At 39.0% G+C, this 15003-nt stretch overlaps 1 protein-coding gene across 2 annotated transcripts in view; it reads left to right on the top strand.

Annotated features, from left to right (window-relative positions):
* Positions 1-9378: 9378 nt before the first annotated feature.
* Positions 9379-15003, top strand: part of LOC146308287 (protein FAM163B-like) — a 31422-nt gene continuing 25797 nt past the window's right edge. Inside the window, exon 1 of one of the 2 annotated variants that reach the window (XM_084746602.1) lies at positions 9379-9502. The gene's annotated coding sequence lies outside the window, so the exon portion shown is untranslated. Of the gene's footprint in view, positions 9503-13116; positions 13246-15003 lie in introns of those variants that run through there. The other variant, XM_084746603.1, reaches the window with a different exon arrangement.

Here is a 15003-nt window from a genome sequence, read left to right as displayed (position 1 = left end):
TGTTCAGTGTAAATTTATATAACAACACATGAATGCATTTTAAAAGGGGTGAAAGAATGAAAACTGCTATTAAAGGTTCATATGAGTTTATTCTTTGTGTAGCACCACCACTTGGCTGTGAAAGGATGTCTGTCTCCCTCCCCCACATCCTACATCCTTTGTTTTTTAGTTTTTTTTTAGCTTGCATCTAATGTGACCTGTCCTGATCTACCACACATACATGTCATCATAAGAGCCTACAATGGTCAAAAAGTAACTCAGTAATTCAAGAGTTACTTGGAATTGAATTGAATTACTTGAATTGCTGCCCAGCACTGATCATGGTTTGGGTTTGTGTAAGAGTTATTCTTCTCTCCTCTTTTGATTGATTTTACTTTCTGTCTTTGTCTTTTCCCTCCTGTCTTCTGTATCACCTGTGTTTCATTAGTTAATTATTTCCTTGTATATTTATATTTATATCTTTTGCATCAAGCGTCCCCTAGCATTTCCAATTTCTGGTTCATTTTTGGACTTTCTGAGAGTAGTTGAAATTTAGTTTAACAACACTTTATTGTGAAGTAGCCAGTGGTTTTCCCAACACTGATGCTGGCTCACTGTCACACTGTCATGACTTATGGTGCAGCCACAGGACAGGGACATGACATAAAACACCACCAGGATCCCGTGATATCACTATTGTTTGTGGTTACAGGTGCAACAAAGCATACTTCTGACCACACCCAAGTGAAACAGGCTTAAAACTTTAAAACAGAGAGGATGGTGAAAGATAGCCTGGTGTCATTACTTCTTAAATATGGATATGGATGGATGGATGCACAGATGGATCGAAGTACAACCTCATTTGTACATTACTTTGTTCACTTGTCTTTTTGTGCCCTGTTCTGTAGGACTGATTTAATAAAATTCAAGTTCCTGTGACCTCCAGGGAAAGCTCATCATCTCGTGTGCTGTAGGGCGAATGCAAATTTTGAGTGTGTTGGATTAAATTTTGTACGTGACGTCAAACCTATGAATCCTTTTTCTGGAAGCGTCTCATAAATGGAAAGGTTTGGATCTGAGGAGAAAACAGAGCAGAACAGAGCAGAAAGACACAGGCTGGTGTCGTGTCTGTTAATGTAATAAAGCCTGTTAGTCCCTGAGGCACAAACAGAGACGTGTGTGTCCTTCCAATGTCTCTGGCCTTCACGTGACACTCAATAATCGTTTCTTTCTCTATGTGTCTTTTTTTGTTTCTTTTCCTCTTTTGCACTGTCACACTTTTACGTGTTTAAACATCAGTCTGTGCTCTGTCACACTTCTGTCTGTTACTGCTCCTACTCTCTTCCTTCCTCCCTTACATGCACACTTATCTTTCTTCTGCCGCTACTGATGTGTCAGCAAACATAAACGAGACAAGACGCCCTAAAGTCGGCTGTGATCCGGAGGGAACAGCAGAGAAAAGAGAGGGATAGAGTGGGGGATGGGTGGAGGAGAACAGATTTAGGGAGAGAATGCTGGTCCTTTGAGTAATCGTGTCTGTGTGTGTTTATGCAAAAAGCCTGGGGGTCTATCTGACATTATCCTGCCTAGAACAATCCACACATTGCCCCCCAAACTTTCCCATCATGCTTTGTTTTCAGTTTGGGAGAAGCTCATGCATGGACACACTGAAACGCACACACACAGCCCAAATATTTAGAAGACTATGTAACAAATGATCCATAGCTTATGAGCAAAGTTTTATGTTTTGTGGCGTTTTCTGCTATGCTATGGTTTGCATTGTATTTAAGTATATACAGTATATAAAGTATAAAATAACCATATTTTTCTAACAGCTCTTAACCAAAAAGAGGCACTTCAAGGGCCAATCAGATTTCAACTTCATTACTGCAGCTTTTAATGTGAAGCAGGGAGCAGCCATCTTGAATTTTGAGGCTGGGGTTAGTAAGGTTCTCTGGAACTTGGAAACCCCGACTTCCCTGTTCAAATGGAACACACCATTAAAGACACAGTTGATTAGCTTGGGATCATGGGAGTTGTTGTCTTCATTGTTAAACAACCACCTTTGCCAATAAAATTCTCTGACAGGTAGAAATCATGTTTGCAGACAAGGATGAGGTAAAGCTTTATTCATGTTATGTTTAGTCACTCACACATCCTGTTTTTCTCCACTAATAGCAACTGCTGACCACATTTAACATACCCTTACCTTGAATAAAATTACAGATTTCACTGAACATGTTTGGAAATATTTGGGATAATATAAGTACACAACTCAACAAAATATATAATATAGTTCTAGTTGTATTTAGATTTAATAGATTTTAATGTGAAAATGTTAAATATAATATGCTTAAAGCAAACCTAAGTAACATTTGCTGAACAGCAGCCATTGTGATCACAACTGGCAACTAAAGGATAAAAGTAAATGTTAAAATGTAGTGTAGGAGAACCACAAGTATGAGAATTATGAAGTTAGCAAAATGACTCAGTATTCTCAGATACACAGCAATATCATCTATGTAAAGTTTGCTAACTTGTTCAGGTAAGTCACAGGAAGTGTGTTTTATCGCTTATGAGTTCTACTTTTCTATTACATGAGGAAAATTGTGTTATTTCCTCTTTTTAAAGTCACATAGTCTGACTTCAGAGTTGTGCAAATTCCTTACAAGTTTGCAAATATTCAAACCAACAAAGCCGATTGACATGTAGTGCAAAGCTGGATATTCCTGGCCCCTAGGGGTCTGTGGCCCCAAGGCAGTAAGCCCACTTTGCCTGTTTGATAAGCCAGCTTTGACAAAAAGATTGTTCTCAACTGAAGCTTCACTTAAATTCTGCTATCGAATGTTATCTTCTTTTGAGCAAAAAGGAATAAAAGCTGTGAATATGAGTTAAGCTGCCTCACCCTGCCTGCCTGCATGTGAACACACTCACACACACACACACACAGAAAAGGAGAGGAATGGATAAAAGCAGAATTCACCTCAACGTGGCCAATCCAACCATCTCATTCTCTCCTAATATAAATATTTCACCGCCACACACTCTCAAAGTGCACTAATCTCCACTTCTGTGAGTTTGAATAATGAATGCAATAAAAACTCACACTGCTACTCTTAACGTTGCCTCAAACTGCCCCTCAGCTGATGTGAATGGGAGAGGCGAGGCGTTGTAGGGGTGGATTGGATTGTCAGTGGAGACGATGAGTGAAGAGTTTGGAGACAAGGAAATAGACTGAGAAAAAAAAGCAGTGAAACAGTTCAGATTCAGAGGCTGATAGTAGGGGAACACTGTGGCACAAAGACAGAGAAACAGTAGGAACCGGTCTTTCACATCCATGTACGGTTTCCTGATAATGTCCTGCAGTCAGAGACAGAGTGATAGAGACAGAGCCAAAGGACAGGAGACAGAGTGAGGTACGAAGCACAGAGAGAAAAATGATCCTCCCAGGGACTGTTGTGTCCTAATGGAATTTAATGAACGTTTTGTTCCAGACAGAGGCCCAGTTTGTTTTTCCACCTTGGCTGAACCTTGGGCAGAGGACAGGTGTAATTTCTTAATTATCTTTATAGAGTTGGCTGTCACATATGCATATATAGCTTGGGTGATAAACTGCTGTGACTTTAAGCTGGAAGCTTTAATGAATCTCCTTTAGATGCTGCAGCTGCTTCTGGTTTCCAGTGTAACAGGAGGACATATTGGTTGTCTGTCAGGACTAAGGCTACAGTTGGTAGAGCTGCAATGGTGATGTAGAGCTTTAATGATAAATTGATCAGTCGATTAGTATTAAATTAATCATCAGCTGTTTTGATAATCAATTAATTAGTTTTTTTTTTTTTTTAAAGACCAGGTTAGTTGTAACACTGTCAGTTTGATCAATCTGATGTCATCAATATTATTCACTCCCATTTCCTTGTAAATATTTAAATAGATTGAACTAATAGTTAATTTGTCCAAAAGCTGGATGATTAACACACAGATTAAACTTCCATTGCATGTCTATATTGGTATCAACATATATTAACCCAAGCATTTCATTGAGCTTTGGAATATTAAATTATTAATCTTTGCTCTCTACACCTTGGCCCTTATTTCCCACAGCTGTCTGTAAACTACAGGTTATACTGTATTCAAGGATGCACAATATGGATTTTTTTTTTCAGCTAATAATAATTGTTACTGCAATGCTGAAATTATCTGCTTCACATAGCTGATACCAATAAGATAACCAATGATTTCACATTTGTATTTTCAAAAGAGGCTCGTATAACTTATAGTTTATACTTTCATTTAAAACATTAAACTTAAATACTCCACAGCTCTGATCAAAAAAATCTGACTGAAATCACTAGTACAACAAAAACAAAGAACAACTCTGACTCTTTTATGGAACATTTTGCTGAAGAATTCAACTGAAATTATTTGACATCATCTGTCAAATCAGACATTATTAGAGCCATTATTTATTGGCTAATATTTGCCAATACCAATATAGATTGATATGCTGTGATAGGCCAATATCAGTCAGTAATTTATTAGTACCGATATTTACTTTGCATCCCTAATTACACGAACTTCTTTTGAAAATATCGACACCGGCCATGTGAAGCAGGTAATTATCAGTTGTCGTATTGGCTGAAAAAAAAATCCATATTGTACATCCCTCATATTATTTATCTGCTGAACTGAAAATTCTGCTACCTGACAGCTCGACTTGGCTCATAACAGCTGCAGCATTCATCAGTGTCCCAGACCGAGCTACCTGTCACACCTGTCTCATGCTTTGTACAGGATGTTTACAGCAGCTGACAAAATTCTTTCAAATGTGGCCGTAAAGTAGCCTTATTATAAACATTTATACTTTGAGTTAATTAGCTTATTGACACTAATGTTACAACAATGGACCTGCTATGAACAAAGAAGAAGGATAAACAGGATTAATAACCAGCAAAACCTGATAAGTTGAGCAAAAATAACAGGACATGTCAGCAATCCATTAAGTCTTTATATGATATGATTTATTCTTCCACTGCAGGGAAGAAGACTCCAGTCCAGAAAGAGTTTTTTTTCACCTCAGGAAGAAAATTTGTTCTACAGTTTTGGTTCAAATTCCATTCCAGGGTTTTTATTCATTTTCACTTTTAAAGAAGTAGTATGTAGAAACCGGGCATGAAAAAATGACTACTGTAGTCAAAATAGCAAGTTGGTGACACTGATACTCTATTAAAGGTCTATTAAGGTTGAAATCCTATTTAATATACGACCTATAGTTGAAGCGAGTTGTCTCCCCCTGCTGCCTCCTCTCCAGACTCGGGGAGCAAAGTGAAACTGTGCAGGACGAGCACAACATGGTCAACTGACAATAACAAGTGAGGACGAGTCCTCCACTGTCAGTTGGTCAGCTGTTTGTAATTCTGTCAGTTGATGTAAAGTTCAGCCTGGAGTCCTGAAAATAAAAGCCCTCTGCTCTGAATATACACACTCTGGAGTTTGAGTTCAGTGACTGCCTGTCTTACTGTCTGCCAGACTCTATTAACATTTTGTTGAATTTAACTGTTATAAACATCTGTCTTCTACAAGAGTATTGACTTCTTATGACTCAGATGCTAACTCATTCACAACACATACAGCATTAATTACTTTGAAACAGGCAAATAAAACAGTTATTCTGGCACAGAAACTCTGATCTGATGATCTCTGATGACATGATTTATTACAGTTAACATATTACAGATTTTTCCTTTAACTGAACATTTTGATTGCAAACAATTAATGCATACATTTTAAAGTTCTGCTTGTAAAAAATGCTTTAAAACATCTCATGTAACAGTTTTCCACAGTGTGCTGTTTTCTTTTTTCAGATTGAGTCAAAAGATCAGGAAGATGAACCTTTGAAGGGCAACTTTGGCACTTTTCGTGTGTTTATCCAGTCAGCATTGATGGTAAATGTAGTCGATTGAAGCAATAAACTCCTTAGTGTGTGTTATATTGACAAAGAAAGTGTTCTAATGCTAAAAAATCTGTTCTTCCTGCATCCAGAGTTGTCGCAGTGATGCTGTTGGTTGTGCTAGATGTGCTAGATGAGTATTTTTGTCATCTTTTGGCCAACAAAGTAACAGCTATTGGCTCTGGTGGTGATACATGGCAACATGGGTGTGGGAGTCAGGTCTGTATGGTGCTCACAAAAACACAGAATGGATTCAAAAACACCAGGACTGGAGTGAATCTTGAAAACAATAACAGAGGCAGAAAGAATTTGTTCAAAAAATTTTAGTGAGAATGAAAAACATTTCTAAAACAAATTGACTCAAATCAACCAGTTATTGAAAGTAAAAACAGACTCTTCTGGCCTCTGTAGCGCCTGTTGGCTTTTATTTAGATCAAGGCTGCCCAAAGTGCCCATAGAGTCACAACTACTCAGACTACCATGATCTAATCATGTTTTCATAGATTAGGCCTCATTCAACAGTTTTCTCCACAGTTTGAAATGTAGTTACTCACATCCATCTTTTTAGACATGTTCTTATATGTTCTTGTATGTTCTTATATTATTCCAGTTTACTGACCTACATCTTCTGTTCTTTCAGTTGATCTGTGCTGCAGACCGTCATCACTAACATGGCCCAGCTCAGTTCATCACTCCAGAATCTTTCGGGCCTCTTCTCCTTTTCAGCAGCGGTCACAGGTAGGCTATTTTTTAATAGTATTAGTAGTGTTCTCAGTTCTTCATGTCATAGCTAATGAACGTGAATTAAGTGATTCATAGATAAAAGGGAAATACACAAACTAACAAAATAATCAAACATTCTGTTGTCGGTTTTTCAACAAAGGTCATCAGTTGTGGTTCATTACCCTCAGCTTTAATTTCTTCACAAAAATCTCATTCTATTCATTAAATCAATGTTTCCATCTAATATTCTTAATTTATTTGATCAAATTTAATGATCTAAGATAATTAATTTCATTTAATATTAATTTAATATGTATTTATATATTAAAATGTTTGATATACATTCTGTCTGCATCTATTGTCATTGTAACAAATGTCACCAGTCATAATTATTAAGGGTGACATAATATAAATACATAATAGACTCAATATAATAATCAACATGTTGCATGATAATCTGCATGTTAATCTCTTTTGGAATGACACTGTGCATCTTGTAAATTAATCAAATATTTATCTACATAAAATAGATACAAATTTGAAAAATTTAAATTATTTAATGAAACATTAAATCAGATGTTACTCAGTGAAATAAATAATGTTAAACAAAATATAAAGCATAAAAATGTGGGGATATAAAATGTAAAGCAACATTTGAAGCTCCTGTGATTTTTTTTTTTTTTTTTTGGATTTTCATTGAAGAAGGTGTCCTGGTAAGTGTTGAGGTAAGATTGCAGTGCAACAGGACAGGACAGGACAAGACAAACAGCAGGACAGCAAATGCAGAATGTGTGTCTCAGTTGGGGTATTTACAGCAGTTTGTGACACGCAGCCTCTTCTGCTCTGTGCTGTAAACAAACCAAATAGCCAACAGTTTACAGGACTGGGATAGAGATTCATGCACAAAAGAAAATCTCACAGAGGGTGAAACACACCTATTTTTAAACATTATTTTAGTTTTGATAACATATTTTTGGATGTGCACAAAGAAAGTGTGCTTTTAAAGAACGCGATTAAATGAATGAAAGAGGGAGGCTGGGTTTGTATGCTCAAACATTGCCACCAGTGGAAAACGCTGGGGGAAAAAAAATACTATTTTGACAGAAAAAAAGCAGCCATAATCAACGTATACATAGCTGTATGACTCATTAACAGACACTTCCTCATTCAGAGAACATTCTTCAATAATTTGAACTCTGGTTTATGTGAAATGGTCAAACTAAAACACTTTAAAAAAATATTTAAGTATTTAAAATTCAATTAATTGATGAAATACATATTTTTGTGATTAAACTAAATTAATACAGTGATGCTTTTTACAGTAGTTGAATTAGTGTTGTGATAAAAGCATGCTGATTATTTCTGTAACAACAGTTACAGTACTGTGGTACTGTTATTAGATTTACAGTAATCATACTGTGAAATGTATTCACAGCAACTTTCCAGCTAATTGCTGCCAGTAAGTGAAAATTTTACAGTGCATGTAGTGATACAGTGAAAGGGGGCCCCTTTTTTTCACTTGAGATCCTGTCCCAAAATGTCTGTGCACGGCAGTGGCTCATGCACTTCTTCGCTTACCTCTTAAGACTTTTTCACATACTCATTTCATATGCATGTGTGGAAGTGTTTGTGTTTGTGCAGCTTGAAGCTCTTCCGATTTTTTTTTAATTAAATGAAAATTTCTTGCCACATCCCCCTTTTAGAAAGTCAGCATCCTTGCAACACAGACTTTTTCTTGGAAGTCAAAGGGGGACCTAATCCAGCATCTTGTCCCTCTTTTTTTTTCTTTTTCATCCCCCTCAGTCTCTCTCTCTCTTGTCTCCTCTCTCTAGCACCCATAGTCAATCTGAGCCTGTGACTAAAGCGCCATCTCTCAGGCAGCACACTCCAGGCTGCATTCACTCACTGGGTCTGCAGGCGCTGAGAGAAGCCACCTCTGAATCCAAAGCGCATTTTCACTCGTGCTGGACGTCGCTCTGCAGGAATCAGCAAACAGACGGAAATCCAACGAGCGTGCGTCAAATATACAGCAGCCTTTATTCTCACTTTGCAGCCCTAGAGCCAACGGCCAGCTTTGCTTTTCGCCAAGCATGGGATGCAAAGAGAGAAACGCGCTGGAGGGAGGGAGGAGGTAGATAAACAGATTGACAGAAAGAAGAGAAAAGCGAAGCGTGCAACAAAAGAAGAGATCCCGGATCGATTGGAGCAGCTTTACAACAAATATCTGACCTCGACCTCCTCGGACGGTGGGAAACTGGTTGTTGAAATGGAGATGTCGAGATTTTCTATCATCCTGTCTCCTCCTCTAACACGCACGCTGCCGAGGCTGCTGCTGATGATGATGTTTGCGTAGGAGTGTTTTATTTTGCGGACAGCCGCTGCTAAACCAGCCTCTACTGTTCAAACAACTCCAGACAAGTGGTGGATGGACCCGTGTGTGTGGTTTTTTGGCGCAAAACACATCTTTCGAAAGATTTTATTCATATTCCAGGAGACCGATTTTGTTATTCGTTTTTGGAGTGTTTTTTTCTAATGTATATCTGCGAGTCTGGATTGGAAATGTGTCGGGAAAAGTAGTCCAGAAGCAAAGAAATTTACAGAGTACGTTTCGCAAAGGACAGAGCTGCTTTTTGAAATTAAAAACTAAAGAAGATCAGGCCCCGCAGGTCCAGCTGCTCCTGTTTTGTTGATTACTTTGCTGACACTGGGGGCTTTTTTTTTTTTTTTTGTTGTTGTTGTTGTTGTTGTGACTGAGGTCGACACACAACTACAACCAGCAGAGGTCGAGACCTGAGCTCCAAGGAGCCACCACTACCCTCGATGTGACCCGGTGAATCCCTCTTATCTCTGAAGGTAAGACCTGCTGCTCCATTCACTCACTGTTGGATTTTTCTCATGGTTTTAATTGCAGTAAATCTGCTTATTGAAGTCATGCATGCAACTGAGAAGTTCTGCCAGATAGATGGACAGACAGATGCATAGATAGATAGATAGATAGATAGATAGATAGATAGATAGATAGAGATAGAGATTTTCTCGTTTCAGCACCATGGACAGCACCACACTTGTCTCACAGCAACAGCAATCTGCTTTTTTTTCTCCTTGTTTCATCAAGAACGTTTGTAATTGAATGGACTGTAATAATTAGTCCATGCAGCCAACATTCAGTCCAATGTCCAGTGCATTTCTAGAAGGTTTAATGAAGCCAAGAATGAACAGCTATAGATGTACAAACAGGCAGAAAGACAGAGGAGAAGAGAGATTTGGAGGTTCAGAGTGGTGCTTTGTATGACAGACTTGCTGGCTGGCCGGCTTGCCTGCCACATGCTGACAAAACAGCATGGCTTGTGAGCCACAGCTACTGTCACCAACTGTTAGCCATGGTCACATCCAAACTGTTTTGCTTCAGATATTTTTAGGCAGGGGTGGAAATGCATCTCAAGCAGCATTAAGGCCAGCGCAACACCAAAAACATTCCACTGAATGTGGTTAAAATGACAAAATATTTTAGGGAAAGGCAACACACTGACGGGATATAGCCCACCACCCACTGGGTGTTTTGGAAACACTGTGGTGGATGAAGTAATAGCTAACCAGCTAAAAATGTTAACCCACAAGTGTGGCTGGGAAGATTAAAATGCTGTCTCTAAAAACAGCACCGGCGAGCAGTAAATTGGACCAAGAAAAAAGGAATTTACACAACTAACATTGTAAAAAATATGAATACTGTAGTTTATGAGTCATAACAGTGATTGGGAACCATTATGACATAAACTTTACTTCTCTCTGGCAAAGGTATTTTGGTTTTATAGTGGACGGGTGGACCTTAAAGGGACAGTTCATCCCAAAATCAAAAATACATATTTATCATTGTTATCCGTCTAGATTGTTTCGGTGTGAGCTGCCAGGTTCTGGCAATATCAGCTGTAGAGATGTCTGCCTTCTCTCAAATATAATGGAACTAGATGGCACTCTGTTTTTTGGTGATCAAAGCACCAAAAACAAACAAACAAACAAAAATACATTTGAGAAACTCAAAAGCAATATCTCTTTTAGAAATCATGGCCAGGTTACTCAAGATAATCCACAGACCTCACTGTGAGCAGTTTAATTTAGAACTACTTTATTTCTACTTAATTACATCTGCAAACCATATCACCCTCTTGAAGGAAGGGTGCATCTACTCAAGGATGAGAGGCTCATGTTTCTGACAACACAGGATGTAAACATTAATGGTGTCTTACTCATCTGCGCTTTAAGCTCTCGTCCATAAGTTCTTGCACCACTTTCTTCTGTGTGGTGATGCGGTTGCCAGGTGTACTCTGGTGAAAAGAGAAGAGTTCCTGATGAAACTGCTCATAACAAGGTGTATGTATTGTCTTAAGTGAGCCGGTCATGATCTCTAGAAAGAGACATTGCTTTTGCTAAAAGCACTATTTGATATTGCCCAGATACTTCTTTGAAAGTATCTTCTAAATTTAATGTAACATTTCTACCTGTTACAACTTCATTATGCTGCTTCAGTCCAAATTTGAGCCTCAGTTCAGGCTCTAATAGATGCTTAAACTACCAAATTAGGCATCATTACTCTCTGCTGCTGCTTGCGTGTCAACTGGCATGATTAGAAGATATTGGTTTAGTTTACCTGAGCTAATCTCCCTACTTGCCTCACCTCCTCCTCATGCACTGAAAAGTTTGAAATTAGGGTTGCTTGTATCAGTATTGGCCTCCAGTACTGCCTACAATGCTGTCATTGGCTATTACGTGTGTCTATGCACTGATCTGGTACCATATAATTTATTAAACCCTAAACAGGACCCTGCCACCCTATGAAAGAAACTCATTTCAGCTGCTTGTATCCACATTCTCCTTCTTTCAGTCACTACCCAAAGCTCATGACCATAGATGCGAGTTGGGACATAGATCAAGGTAGAGGGCTGAAGGTCGCACGCTTACTCAGATTGTTACCTCGGAGTCCTCTGCTGTTTAATCAGCTACACTAAATACAACTCTGATATTAGTGATAAATCAGTCATGCCAGAACTGTCTTAGTTACAGCACCATAGTGAAAGTTTTGGTCTGTGAAAGGTTTTCAGAATTATTCTATTATTTTTATTATTTCGGAATTTAAATTAGCAGGATATATCTATGTGTGTGTGTGTGTGTGTGTGTGTGTATATATATGTCCCGCTGCCATCCCTGTTTCCTCTACTTAGATATCCTATGTGCTCAGCTTGTCTATGTTGAAAAGAAAACCAGTTTTAAGATGGTTAAAAGACCTGTGAATGTTACCAGAACTCTAGCTAACTAGCGAGGTAGCTCATGTACATCAGTAGTTATCTAGCTAGTTACATCTCATAGCTAATGTTAGTAAAATGCTAGCTAACTAGCTAGCTATTATAAATCATTTGCTGTCCAGCTAGCTGGCGTTTTGCAAACATTAGCTAACTTAAGATGTGACTGTGGTTTTTACAGGTCCCTCAGCAGTATCTTTTAACCATCTTAAAAATATGGATTTCTTTTCAACATAGACGAGCTTATGAAGTTCCACTGGGTTGCAAGCTTGCTCAACTCTTATTGGAGCACAGAGTAAAAAGGGGTGGGACTTAGGAAGGGTAATTTATGGCTGTTATATACAGTAAATAAATCTCCCTCTTGAAACTCAAGTATGTGTTGCCAACACATTGCCCATTTAGGGTAGATAGTGCTCTCTCTATGTGGCCCTGTTGTCAGAGATCAGTAAGATGGACACATTTTTAAAATTACTGGCTTCTACAGCAACGAATTAAGCTGATGAAAAAAAAAAAAAAACTAAGGGAAAAACATTGGGGAGTATCTCTAGTATGAGTTCATTGAAATGGACAAGGGGCAAAATGTTGTATGATATGGGTAATCTGTGTTGAGATAGTACGAATGTTATTTAAATATTTGTCTTATATCTTTTTTAACGTGTTTCTGTTGTGTTATTCCATAGAACTAAATAGAAGTGTATGTCCAATTATTCCAAGGGACATACATGAGGTCTTCAGTATATTTTCTATCTTTTAAGGGATCTTTGGCTGAAAGGAAATTGAGAACCTCTGCTCTAAACAACACACTAAGACGGTATGACCTACAGCTACTATATATATATGACAACTGGGACTAAATTCATGTTGTGGACTGAAAATAAAAAAAATAAACACACACACACATATTGTGATTTTAGAGGGCCCTACAACAATGAAAAAAGACAAGGCGGGGCTTGTGTTCCCATGGCGACTTCCTCAATGACCCTCGGAACAACCTTGGCCCCCTGGGAGATCAGTCATACTCTACATACACACACACACACACTGAAGTCCCCCTCGGAGCGTGACTATGAGTGACTGTGTGTTTCTTGTCTGCTCGTTGCTGCTGCTGCTCCACCAGCCTCAGTCATTACAGCAGGAGAGAGACGAAGAGGAGGAGGAGGAGGAGGAGGAGGAGGAGGAGAGAAGAGAGTTGAAGGACAAGCAGATGAGTGGGATGGAAAAGCAAATTTCAAAGACAGATGGGTGATGAAAAAAGATGAAGAAAGGTGTAGAGAGAAGAACGCATATAAAACAGGGAGAGAGGTAAGGAGAAGAGGAGGAGGAGGAGGAGGGAAGGTTGGCGGAATAGTCAAGAGTGAATGCAATTACAGAGGCAGCATATCTTTTTTTCAGGGCATTTAAAGTGTACTCACATATCAGCTTAATTACCTTTAAAATGCACTATTGGGAACGGGAATCATGATGGATCAACTGTGATGGAGATAAGGGGGAGGAGAAGTGGAGTGGATGGATGAACTGAGACTGGGGGAAGGGAATATGGCTGCTCAATGATCATGTTAAACAGTCACCACCCGTTCCTCCCTTCCTCCACCCGTCTCTCCTCCTCCCCTCCCCCTCGGCACCACATTCTCCGCTCTCCCCTCCTTGCAGCTACACCCTGACATGCTCACACATCACGCTCACGCACAGATGGGTTCCCACGCAGACACCGATATCACACACGTATGCGCACACACAAGCTGTTGGTCAGCTGCCCTCATCCCAATGAGTGATTGTAAAAAAAAAAAAAAAAGTGAAGCTCATTCCAAAGAGTAGAAAGGAGGTGAGAGAGGCGGAGACGGACTAACAGGAAGAGGGTGAGGAGAATCAACAGCAGCAGACAAACAGCTGTTGTTCCTCTGTATGTCCTTCTCTTCCTGTACCTCAGCTTTATTATCATGCGTCTATGAATTTTCCTGCACATACTACATGAAGAATGCCAAATAACTCTTTTAGCTAATATGGCTAACAGAAGTCTTCATTTTCAGTGTGATTTTCCCAAAGTGGGCCTCATTTCCATAGTTTTGGACATCATCCCTGTCATTACATTTTACTCAGTGACTTAAAGGAACACTTCAAAGTATATGAAGTGGGATTGTATGAGCTACTTCTCAGTAGTCACTGTATTATGTATAGTACAGCAGATGGCGGATGGCTTACCCCCAGTTAAGAGAAACAGAGAGGAGTACCAGCATGGAAGCTCCACAGTGAACTGCTTTGGACAGTGTCAGCAGCAAAAGGTATTTTTACCACTTAAAAAAGTCTGCATTAAAAATTAATTGGTGTAAGCTATATTTACAATAACTTAACCTTGTCATCAGACAGCCTTTTCTGATGGGAGACTGTAGTTACATCAGCCAAATATCGCTCTCTCCAAACCAACCAAATGTCATAGATGAAATAGGTATGTCTTTTTGTGTATGTGTGTGTGACTTTGGTTTTTAAAGGACAGTTTGGATTCACCAAACTCACACAATAACACCAACAAATTAACAGATCAAGGCAGTGGTAGACCAGCAACTCCCGTTTTATGCTGTGTAAAATGACTGATTTTACCTATGGAAAGAGAGAGATATTTGGCTTGTATAACTGTAGTTTACTGTCAGAAAAGGCCGTCTAACAACAAGGTAACATTGAAACTGATATCAGTTTTTTTAGGTGGACCTTTTGTGTTGCTAAAATACTACCCGCTTACTCCTGTTAGCTCAATAAGCTGTGCCAAACCTGGCAAAAAAAAACAAACCCTCCTCCATAATGGTTACTGCAGCCTCTTCGCTATCATAAAACTGCCCTCTATTGGTCTCTGAGGCTGCATTGCCCCACTGGACCCTGCTGTTGCTGTGCTCTTGGTTCTCAACATTTGATTTGGTAAAATCAGTGTTATATTAAAATAACTGGTAGGAATGATGGCTGAAGCTACAGAAATAAGACAGATGTTGTGAAAACATTTTTCCTTCAAGCTTTGCACAACTGGCCTGTCTGTCTATACAGCCTGCAGCATGCTGCATATATTTCACGCTA

This window comes from Lutjanus erythropterus, chromosome 20 (assembly GCF_056507025.1).
Source record: "Lutjanus erythropterus isolate fLutEry1 chromosome 20, fLutEry1.hap2, whole genome shotgun sequence".
NCBI classification, from domain to species: Eukaryota; Metazoa; Chordata; class Actinopteri; order Lutjaniformes; family Lutjanidae; genus Lutjanus; species Lutjanus erythropterus.
Note: the sequence above shows the minus strand (reverse complement) of the source record. Positions and strands in the feature narration are given on the sequence as shown.